Source organism: Varroa jacobsoni, unplaced genomic scaffold (assembly GCF_002532875.2).
Source record: "Varroa jacobsoni isolate VJ856 unplaced genomic scaffold, vjacob_1.0 scaffold_639, whole genome shotgun sequence".
Classification (NCBI taxonomy): Eukaryota; Metazoa; Arthropoda; class Arachnida; order Mesostigmata; family Varroidae; genus Varroa; species Varroa jacobsoni.
In genome coordinates, this window is record NW_019213541.1 from 133,950 (window position 1) to 143,679 (window position 9,730).

General features: G+C 41.5%; 1 long non-coding RNA gene across 1 annotated transcript; it reads right to left on the minus strand.

The window, feature by feature from the left end:
- Window positions 1-3,849: 3,849 nt before the first annotated feature.
- LOC111262218 (uncharacterized) lies at window positions 3,850-7,614 on the minus strand. The gene is made up of 3 exons (XR_002681471.2): window positions 7,079-7,614; window positions 4,757-4,915; window positions 3,850-4,243 (listed from the first exon to the last, which is right to left on the minus strand). It is a non-coding gene; the product is annotated as an uncharacterized LOC111262218 (long non-coding RNA).
- Between the last annotated feature and the right edge of the window lie 2,116 nt (window positions 7,615-9,730).

A 9,730-nucleotide genomic window follows, 5' to 3' on the forward strand; every position in this document is an offset into this window, starting at 1 on the left:
CCTCTGACGTCATCAAATGCTTCCTTCGTCTCAGCACAAACAATATCAGTTAAAATCTAAAGCTTTAAAAAGATCTGCTAAATTGGATATAGAGGATAATGTTGAGAGAAAACGTTTGAGGAAAAAGCATGTCAAGACGCAATAATTAACAAACAAATAATTGAACCCTAAGTCATTAGTTGCAATTGATACTAATCTAAAAAAACTCCACGGCAATAACTTGCCTTCGCTTCGTGCCGGAGACTTAACCGCCTGAAGTACTTCTTTTCTATAAAAGTTGAATTAAACATTTTTGAAACATTTAGTCTATATTAACAATGTACATATATAAGTTACATTAAAACAGTGTCATCTTATAAATCTTGCAGCACAACTAGCAAACGTGGCAGCCTTAGCTTGCCATCTTTCTTCGGTTAGTCGGACAATTCGATAAATAACTGCCAGCATGATCAGACTTTCATTAATACCTAAAAAGTGGCGACGTATTAGGAAAAACAACGGGGGGTAGCATTCGGTATGAAATGTGACATAATTAATTTTAATTTTTAGCACTCAAACGAAGTCTCGAAATGCAATTTCGATGAATTTGATGAATTTTTTAATTAAGATGGTGTCAGTGTTTAGAGAAAGTATTCATCTCTAAAAGCTATGTCTGACAAATATGCTGGGAGCTAGAGGATTTCCATCTGAAACCCCTGTCCCCTTACCACCGCGATTCTAACGCTGCGAAGTCGAGCGAGCACTCTCGTTGCAAGATGCACGGTTTTTTTCATTTACTGATCATCTCTTATTAATGCGGACTTTTTTAACATTACGTCCTCCAATCAATAACAGCAAACTTTGGCCGTAACTTACACGAAGGACGTATAAAGCTGTAATGGACGACGCCTGTATCAGGCCACTAAACACACACCACAAACGTTTGCAACTACACGTTTGCTTAACAGTTATGTTCTGCCTGCGGTCGGATCATGGAATCGATGTTTTGGCGCAAATCGCGAATATATGGGCAGAAAGAAACGAATGTCTCCGCGTAAGTATTTTTCATCCTTACTCGAATCATGCAGCATTCATCGTTCACTTTATTATTTAATTGAAGTAAACAACTAATTTATTTCAACATATAACAAACTTAAGTGCTAACACCCGTTTGCTCTGAGATGGGTCTAACAGCTGTTAACTCTTCGTTGTTCAATTTCGTAAAGGGTCTTCCTCAAGATTTATTCCCAAGATTAAAGTTTCTTGCTCGGATACTATTAACTTATGATGTCCTTAAGAGTAGAACCTTCACCAAGGGCAGGCTTCTACCGTCGCTACGTTGTCAACATGGAACTCATATCCATAGCTGCTCAATAGTATCTCAACGGCTCATTGCAATTCGCTTACTAAAAAGCCTCGTGATGACATTCGAGTGAACGATTTCCTATTTGAAGGATTACAAGTACGTCTCGAGTATAAAAAAAAAAGTGCCGTAAAATGTCACACCGTCATAAAGTGACACCATTTTAAAATATGAGATTCGTATGTTTGTTGCATTTCGCGCTGAACGGCTCTATATTTCAAACATTTTTTTCTTCTTTAACAAACCTACCGGTATAAGGATAGACGAATTTCGGCTGCCGTCAAATTCATGATCAGCTTCACAGAATAGGTCATCATGTTCTATCGCTGTAAGCGTTGCACTGACGCTGTTTATTATCTCCTGGTTTAGCTATTGTATGAAGAGATGTATTTTTATTTGAACTCCACCTGAATCCTACCAAAACATGACAAAATTAAGTTTTCTCCTGTAGGAGACAAAAGAAGCATCCAAGCGCCCTGCGCCCTTGGTTCAGATAAACTTTCAACAGCTATCGCATCGCTTCAGGCTTGACGGTGGCGGGGACCGTTATTGCTATAGGCACTTAGTGAGGGGGAAAGGGACTAACGGTTGGCCGTTGTTCTTGTCGGGCACGCGCGAGGGCGCATTCCATTGTATCGCATTGGGCGAGCGGATCCCAGACATCGACAGACTATTTTCGTCATGTAGTTGTGGTTCCGTTCTCGCCACGGCTCAGGCTGCAGTAGTCTTCGACGCCGCCGCGTAGGCTCCTCGTCAGAGCGACATTGACAAAAATAACGGTGGCTGTAGGGTTCGACACTGTGAGGCCTCTTGGTCGCATGTATTTGCCCCGTCTTTATGAGCGACTTGCCAAACAGTTTTGAGAAACAACGATGTCTCGTCGTAATGTGTGTGTGCCATTGTGAATGTCATGTTTTACGTTTTACATAAGCTTGAAATAATACTGGAACTGAGTACGGGTGTAAATTGTTGCCAACATAGTTGCCCTAATATAAATATAGTGAACTACATGCGTGCTGTTCTATTTCACGTTGGATATCGAAATATCGGTGTTGGTAGTTTTTACAATATATCAAGTTGGATACACTCGTAGCTATACGAGAGCAATACGAACACTCCTTAAGAGCTTCGAGTAATGCGCTGAGGTAGGTTCCAGTTGGAAATATGCCGTTTTGTTCTTTACGTAAATTTTCTTCGTTGGGTGCGCGTCAGTCAGATCTGCTGTGGGTCAACGTCCGACCTTGATGCCTCTAATCTGTAGTACGTAACAAGCACAGATTCTAAATGCAACGAGAAGCCACAGGAGAAGAAAGCGCCACCTACGAAGTTAAGCCATGTTATTTGCTATATTTGAAGTTTTCTAGAGCTTCTATTGTCCCCGTAGTTGATTTGCGGCCGTGAATTACGCTCATTAGAGAAGTTATTTTTGCCAGGCGACTGCAGATAACTCTAGCAGGACGTTTTGGCCCACTTAAATGACAGGAACGATAATCTGTATAATAGAATAGCTTGTACAGATGTTCATATCTGCGATTGTCGTTGGTGCACGATAATAATATCTACCAGGCCAAAGACGCCTGACCATTTGCGTTTCGTATTTAAATAGTTGCGGAATAAATATTTTGACGCGGTTTAATTTCGAATCGGCCCATCCGAATGGGACCAACGCTGCATCGTACAGCCATTTACTGCTCCTCTGTATGTCAGATATTGTTCGGCACTGCACTTAGGGTACTCGAACGCCAGTTCACAGAACAACAAGAAGAGAAGTATCAATCGAAGTGTTAACAAACACTTTGAAGTTATTCAGTGGGGACTCGTATCTAATGTTAAAAAAGTTCAAAGCACTCCAGGAGCATTTATCGAGCAGATGAATTAGGTAATAATGCATACATGTAATATCCTAATAAAAATAACCATACTTCATTGACGACTTGGTGTCCCAGATGAAACGATTATACTTTGATCGGCCGTGTTATACGGTGCAACTGTTAAGGGTAAGCCGAATAAAAGAGGCCGCCACAAGCAGAGACGATAATGTTAAGCGGGGGGCATGAGGAAAGTGCAGGCGGACAAAAGAACCTTTCGATACCGAGGAGATTATGTTGCGTATTCAAATGCGACGCATTGCAAAATTTACGTTTCCCACGATAGGCCAACGTAGAATAGTACCCACTTTCTATAATTGTATATGTAAATTGCATCCGTCATGAGATATAACTATTATTACCTCAGTGAGATAGCGTTTAGCGGCATGATGTTATGCGTAGTCACGCGTCAGATCTACCTCCCGTGTACATATAATGCCTAAATTACTACTGTGATGTGTATAGGATAGATTATCTTGTATACGCTGCAAGCAACCAGCTGTATATAAATAGAAGTTACTAACCAGAGTGAACTTTTTTCGTCAGAATAACTAGGCGACCTCGCACTAGTCGAATTTTCAGATCGATCAAAGTTCACCGCGGTTCGATCGCCGTACATGACAAATTTTATGCGTTTGAGAGTTCAAGTACCGATAAAGGCCTTAATCGCTCACTGTAGCACCATCGAGCAGACCTGATTTATCATACCTGCCATATGTTGGGATTACACTTTTAACACAGGCAGCGAAGAGTGGTGCGTTTTGCTCATTTTCGACACGCCTTAATCGTACATTTGGGAAAAACTATTTAAAAAAAGCTTTGTAAAAAATGTAACAACACGTTATATAAGGTATAAAAGTAATATCTTTATTTAAACAATACATTCGAACCTTGGCCGGTCCATCCGTCACTCTTCTCTATCACGATGCGACGCATTCGTATAGTGTCTTCAAAATGAACTTTGACAGCCGAGCCTCTACTCAAGGTCCCTTTTGTGCACATCTATTCTCCTAATCCTTGCCCATTGCTGCTGCTGTGTATAAAAAAGGAAAAATCCACTAAAATCGCGTTATTAGAATAACCACATTACTGAAAATCTAAAATTTCAATAAAACCAGCTAAGAAAAGCGTTTGGACACTCATACTAAATTAATTTCGCCGTACCCAGCGCCATCTGCCGGTAACAAACATAACTGCATTGAGGCAACGGTTAACATGATCAGAGCCGTAGAAAGCTAACAAAACTTTTCCAGCTAAATACTTTCGATATCTATATAAATTTTTTCGATAAATATATATATTTTTTATTTTCTGTCTCTTTGAAACCATCTACTTTTCTTCCTAGCGATATTACTATTATCATCGAAAACAGACAATCGATCCACAATGTCTTTCACAAGAATATGCATTAAGTAAAATTTCTAAAGCTATTTTGACTGTATGGGACAGCAGTTTGTCTTATCTTGGGATCACATCTGTGGATTACAGTTATGTTACCGAACTGCATGTTCCTATATAAGAAGCTGAGAAGACAAAGGTACTTTACCTATATGGAGTCAAATAATAGCGTGTGACAGTTGCTTCATTAACTATGAGACCGCTACGGCTAGAGCTAAATGGAGAAGCCTCCTTTTATACGTGCGCGAGTTGAATGGAAATCAAGCCCTTAAGTTCGAACGGCTTCCTTCGATGCGGGAGTTCCTCCCTGAAACGTATTTAAGCGTCACCTTTTCGACCATACAATACAAAGTATAGCGGCATTTCGACTGCTAAAATAGCCGTGATTTGTCAGTTAAACGATGCGCTATCTATCACGCAGTAATTGATTCCATCTATTCATCGGTGCAGGTGAATTGCGAACGATGATGCTTGGTTTTATTCTAATGGTCTAGAATGAGTTTTGCCTGTTTCCAGGTGATAGCCAGCTCTTTTTTACAGTGCTTAATATACTAGGCAGTTGCTCGACATGGTTGCTCCTATGTCTACCGTTCGTAACATTGTGTCGCATTTGTTTCGAACGAGAGATCTATTAGTTATCCTCTGGCATCGTACGCTCGTTTTTCCATTGTACATGCTCGTGTATTTGTGATGCAGCTTAGCAGTACTTCCTACCATTGTTTCGTATCCCCTGAATTATGCCCGATAAAAGCAGGGTGCGTCAACGGAACGTCGTTGTAAAGACAACAACAACAACAACAGCAGTGACGGCCCTAAAAACAAAAGCGTATTTGCCGCACCGAGGGAACGCTGTCGCAGTAGCGAATGATGGCGTAAATGGTACGCTTGACGTCGGCGAACGGGCTGGTCAACAGCGAGGCATCAATTAATGAGATCGAAGTATTCTGGTGCCAGTAGTACTGTTTCAAGTTGCTTGCGACGGGACCGGCCACTCAGACCTTAGCGGACCCGTCTGCTGGGGCAGATCAGCGCATCGTACGCTGGGTCGTGTCGGGAAAAGTGATTGACTTTGCGGACGAAACCCACACGCGACGTCGATCTATCAAATTATTACCAAATTTGGACCCCGTCACAACCATTCATTGGAATAGACAGGCCGATAGAAAAGGAGCTTGCATTTCCTCAACACAAAACAGATAAGAACTGACCTACGTAATAATGGAAAGAGGACAGGTCGGGAACATGGCAAATATAGTTCAGATTTTAATTTCTCCGAATCCATGCCGACCAGAAAGGTAACCAGTAACTCTATACGTTTGTCATTTATTATTTTTTGAATTATGTTATGGCGTTCCGTGCTGTACGGGAACGACACATAAACTTTTTGTGGGGAGCTCGTTGTTCAAACAGCTAGTTTATGCGATAACTACAGGAAACGATTATGATTGTTATTAGTTATTATCTGCCATTAATATTGCTATTGGGAATAGGCGACACTCGAATTGAAGGATGTTAGTTCGCTGGCGTCGCCCTTAGTAACAAGGCCTATTCACTATTTTGAGTCACTGCTCAAGACGACACCGTCTCGTCTAGGACGCCTTTTCGTACAAAATCGGTAATATTGATTCGTAATAGCAGTGTATCTGACATACTCGTAGGTTTCACCTCAAAGTAGGCATAAGTTGTTCTAAAAATATTAAAGTATTTTAAACGTAAGGTAAACTTAGTTTTGTAAAGCTAGTTGCTCTTAGCTACACTGGATAGTATGAGACAAAGATCTTCGGTTCGACGAAATGAGATGGTTCATTGCTGTCGATGAGCGTGTTGTATTGGTGAGACCTATCTCTCTATTCTAAACATTTGCCCTTCGAAATATACTTTTGAAGTGTATATTATCAAACAAAGGGCTAATTTTTTGAAATCGTTATGCTATTTCCGGTCACGCAGACTGCATTTACATACAGTATATGATAAGCGTTTTTAGATCGTATCACTCCTGTTCGATACGTGCTCTGTAGTTCAATCAATTGTGATTGCCAAAGGGCGTGCCCAGCTTACTTTTCGTTCGAATTATGTACTGGGTCACAAAGGTATAGCTAAAAACGTATTCTGAGTAAAGGCAATCAGTTACCCGTACCCGCTCGATGCCTAGACGCATTTTAAATACAGTGCACTATAAATCACCGCTATTATCCTTATAATCCTTGTAGATATACAGATCAGCGCATCTCATATAAAAAAAAAATGACGTCGACGTTAATGCTAAGAAACGAAACAGATATCCTTAAGCTAATGCTAAAAACATCCTCTCTTCATCAACGAATGGATACATTTATAGCCGCTCGCTACCATTATCAACTAACTACGCTCTTTACCTGATCCTCCTGCCACAGTGACCACCATGCAAGGCATTATTAGAACAAAATTACTCAGCACAAAATATATAGCAACGATTTTTCCTTTTACTTGCCTTCATCCTGCCCCAGGTAATTGCCTGCGGTGGACACTTCTCGCTACGATAGCTGACGGCACGTAAACCGTGGACAACGGCGTAACAGGCCGATAGCAGCAGTAGTCATCATCATCGTAGCTGGTATTGTTGCGGCCAGAGAAACTGGTGTCAGGTACTTGCGTGTGAGCGCGTATCTGTGTTAGTTGTTCTGCCGCAATAGCAACAGCGGTCGTGGAGATGACCATTTTCCTCAACGTAGCGCTCATAATATATATTAAGTATTCAACGGTACCTACGCCCCGTCTCGGTTATTGTTCCCTGCTTCCAGAGTCAAGCAGCCAGCAATGTCTTTTGCACGGCACGTCATGTTGAAATAGCTGCTACACGAGCTGCGCTGCCGTTACTTCGGGGCGTTCGCTAATTCCTTCTTCGAAACCCCATCGGTCTCTTGTTTGTGTTCGTAAGCCATCTTTCTTCCCGGGTCAAATAGACAATGTCGCTAGATCGCACGGCAACAAAATGATAACAGTGTCAACAATGACTGTGGTATCGCAGTTAATGCAATAGTGGTTTATTTGCTATCTGTTCATCCCATCATCGCTTCGTTCTTCTTTTTTTACTAATTTTTTTTTCACTTTCCCATTTCCTTCTTAGCGTTCGTTCCGTACGGCGAGGACGACCGGATACCTTTTAGACCTCGGCTGTAGCGTTGCTGCTACAACGCTCGTTGCCGGAACGATAGCCCTGCTGCTGTAGATGCCACTGTTGCCAATAGCACCGTGGCCGCGGTTGTCGCCAGCCGCTTTCAAGGCACCAGCTGCCGTAACAATTATTCTGAACGAATAGAATCAGCATCATTGAGGTCGAGCGTCTCCCTCACGGCTCTGGCTTGTTTGACCACTGCTTGCCCGATCTGTCTGTTTGTCTATGCGTATTGTATGGCAACGCTTGGTGGTCACACCCTACGCGGTGGCAGCAGGAACTGATACGGCCATCGTGTTAGACCCTGAGGGTGGAAATCGCCTTTAAGTCCTCACTGTATTATTCTCGCTGCTGGTGCAGCTGTAGTTTGCAGCACGCGCAACTTCGTTTGGCATTCTACTCAGAAGACTGTTTTCGTTTCGAATGGCAGGTGGCCCTGTCGTTGTTGCCTTGAGTAACATTATAACCTCCCGCTTACCTTCGATCGTACGAAGTCGCCATGGTAACATTGCGAACGACCTAATACCTATATCTGTGTCCCAAAGCGGAATCAAAAGGATCATCGACAGTCGAGTTTAGGTTTATAGATTATAGGGTATCCGCCTATATTTCCCGTTTACTATTCCCGTTTACCCGGCCTGCTATCCATAGCATTTTCATAGAGTTTTTCTACGATGCCAAAACAAGCGATGATTTTTTGACCCCTGCTATACCTACAGAAGACCGAGACGATATTTGCGCATTTTGTAAGAGAAAAAGTCAGTGAATTGATATTTATGACCAGGGGAATATTACGTTTGGAGGCTGGTAGACGAAACTTATAGTTTCGTCTTCCGTCAGGATAATGAACTAATCACGACTAAGCAGTAACGACTTCGTTTAACAAACGTGCTGGAAGAAATTACTCATAAAGATATCGTTTAACTGGTGTGCCATCATTTTCAGTGGTAAATTCGGAGTGATGTCGCCAGTGTTTCCAGTCAAGTGACCCGACTCTCGGAAATCTGTTGAAGCTAGAAATGCTGATAGGGAGAATAACCTTCATTTTGCCTAGGTCGTTGTGAGACGCCTATTACTACTTCATTATTATGCTAAACTAGTGTATTTTTTAGGTATCATTATACAGGTGCTTTATAGAAAACAGGTGAGGCTGACGTTCACTTCCGTAAAATCTCACAAATCAATTCGGCAAGCTCACCTTTGTCGCGCATGCTTACGTTAATCAATATCTAGACAGTGGTTTATTTATCTTTGAGAGGATTTCACACCGCTAACCCAAAGCAAATCGAGTTAGCTAGAAAATGCCTTAGCTATCTCATTCGAAAGAAACTTCAATACAACATCGTTTTAGCGCGAACTGTAGAGTACTGAGTAGAAGTCTGAAGCATTCAAGTATAGCTCTTATAATGCCCCCAGCATGCACAGCCAAGTCCCTTGTTAATAAATTTATGTCTAAATAAAGACGAGCTACGGACCAATAATAGCATGACCTTGCGTACCGTACATACGAAGTAGACACAAAACAGACGATGGTTGAAGATTTATTTCCATTCTCTATTTAACGATAACAAGATAATTTATAACAGAGCACAATTCAGCATCACTAATGAATCTGTGAAGAGGATTCGTCGTTAGTTTCTATTGTTGTCTAGGATTTGTCACTATCTTCAATGTGTTTTCTTATGTTAAACAAGCAGAATATGATCGGTCAAGGAAGTAGATGAAATCGTTTCGAAAATAAATATCACGAAATGTCTTCCATTATAATGAAAGGTTAGCAAAGTTCAGTATATAATGTAATATCAACACTGGACCTGCCGTGTCGAGGGTTTCAAGACTAAGCAAGATGAGAAAGGACGATTACAGGTATAGCTAGCAGATAGCCCTCATCTTTGTCAATTTTGGAGACAATCAAAAAATATGTGAGAAAGCTTTTCTGCCCTACTTCCCTTGAATCGAGTCACTTGC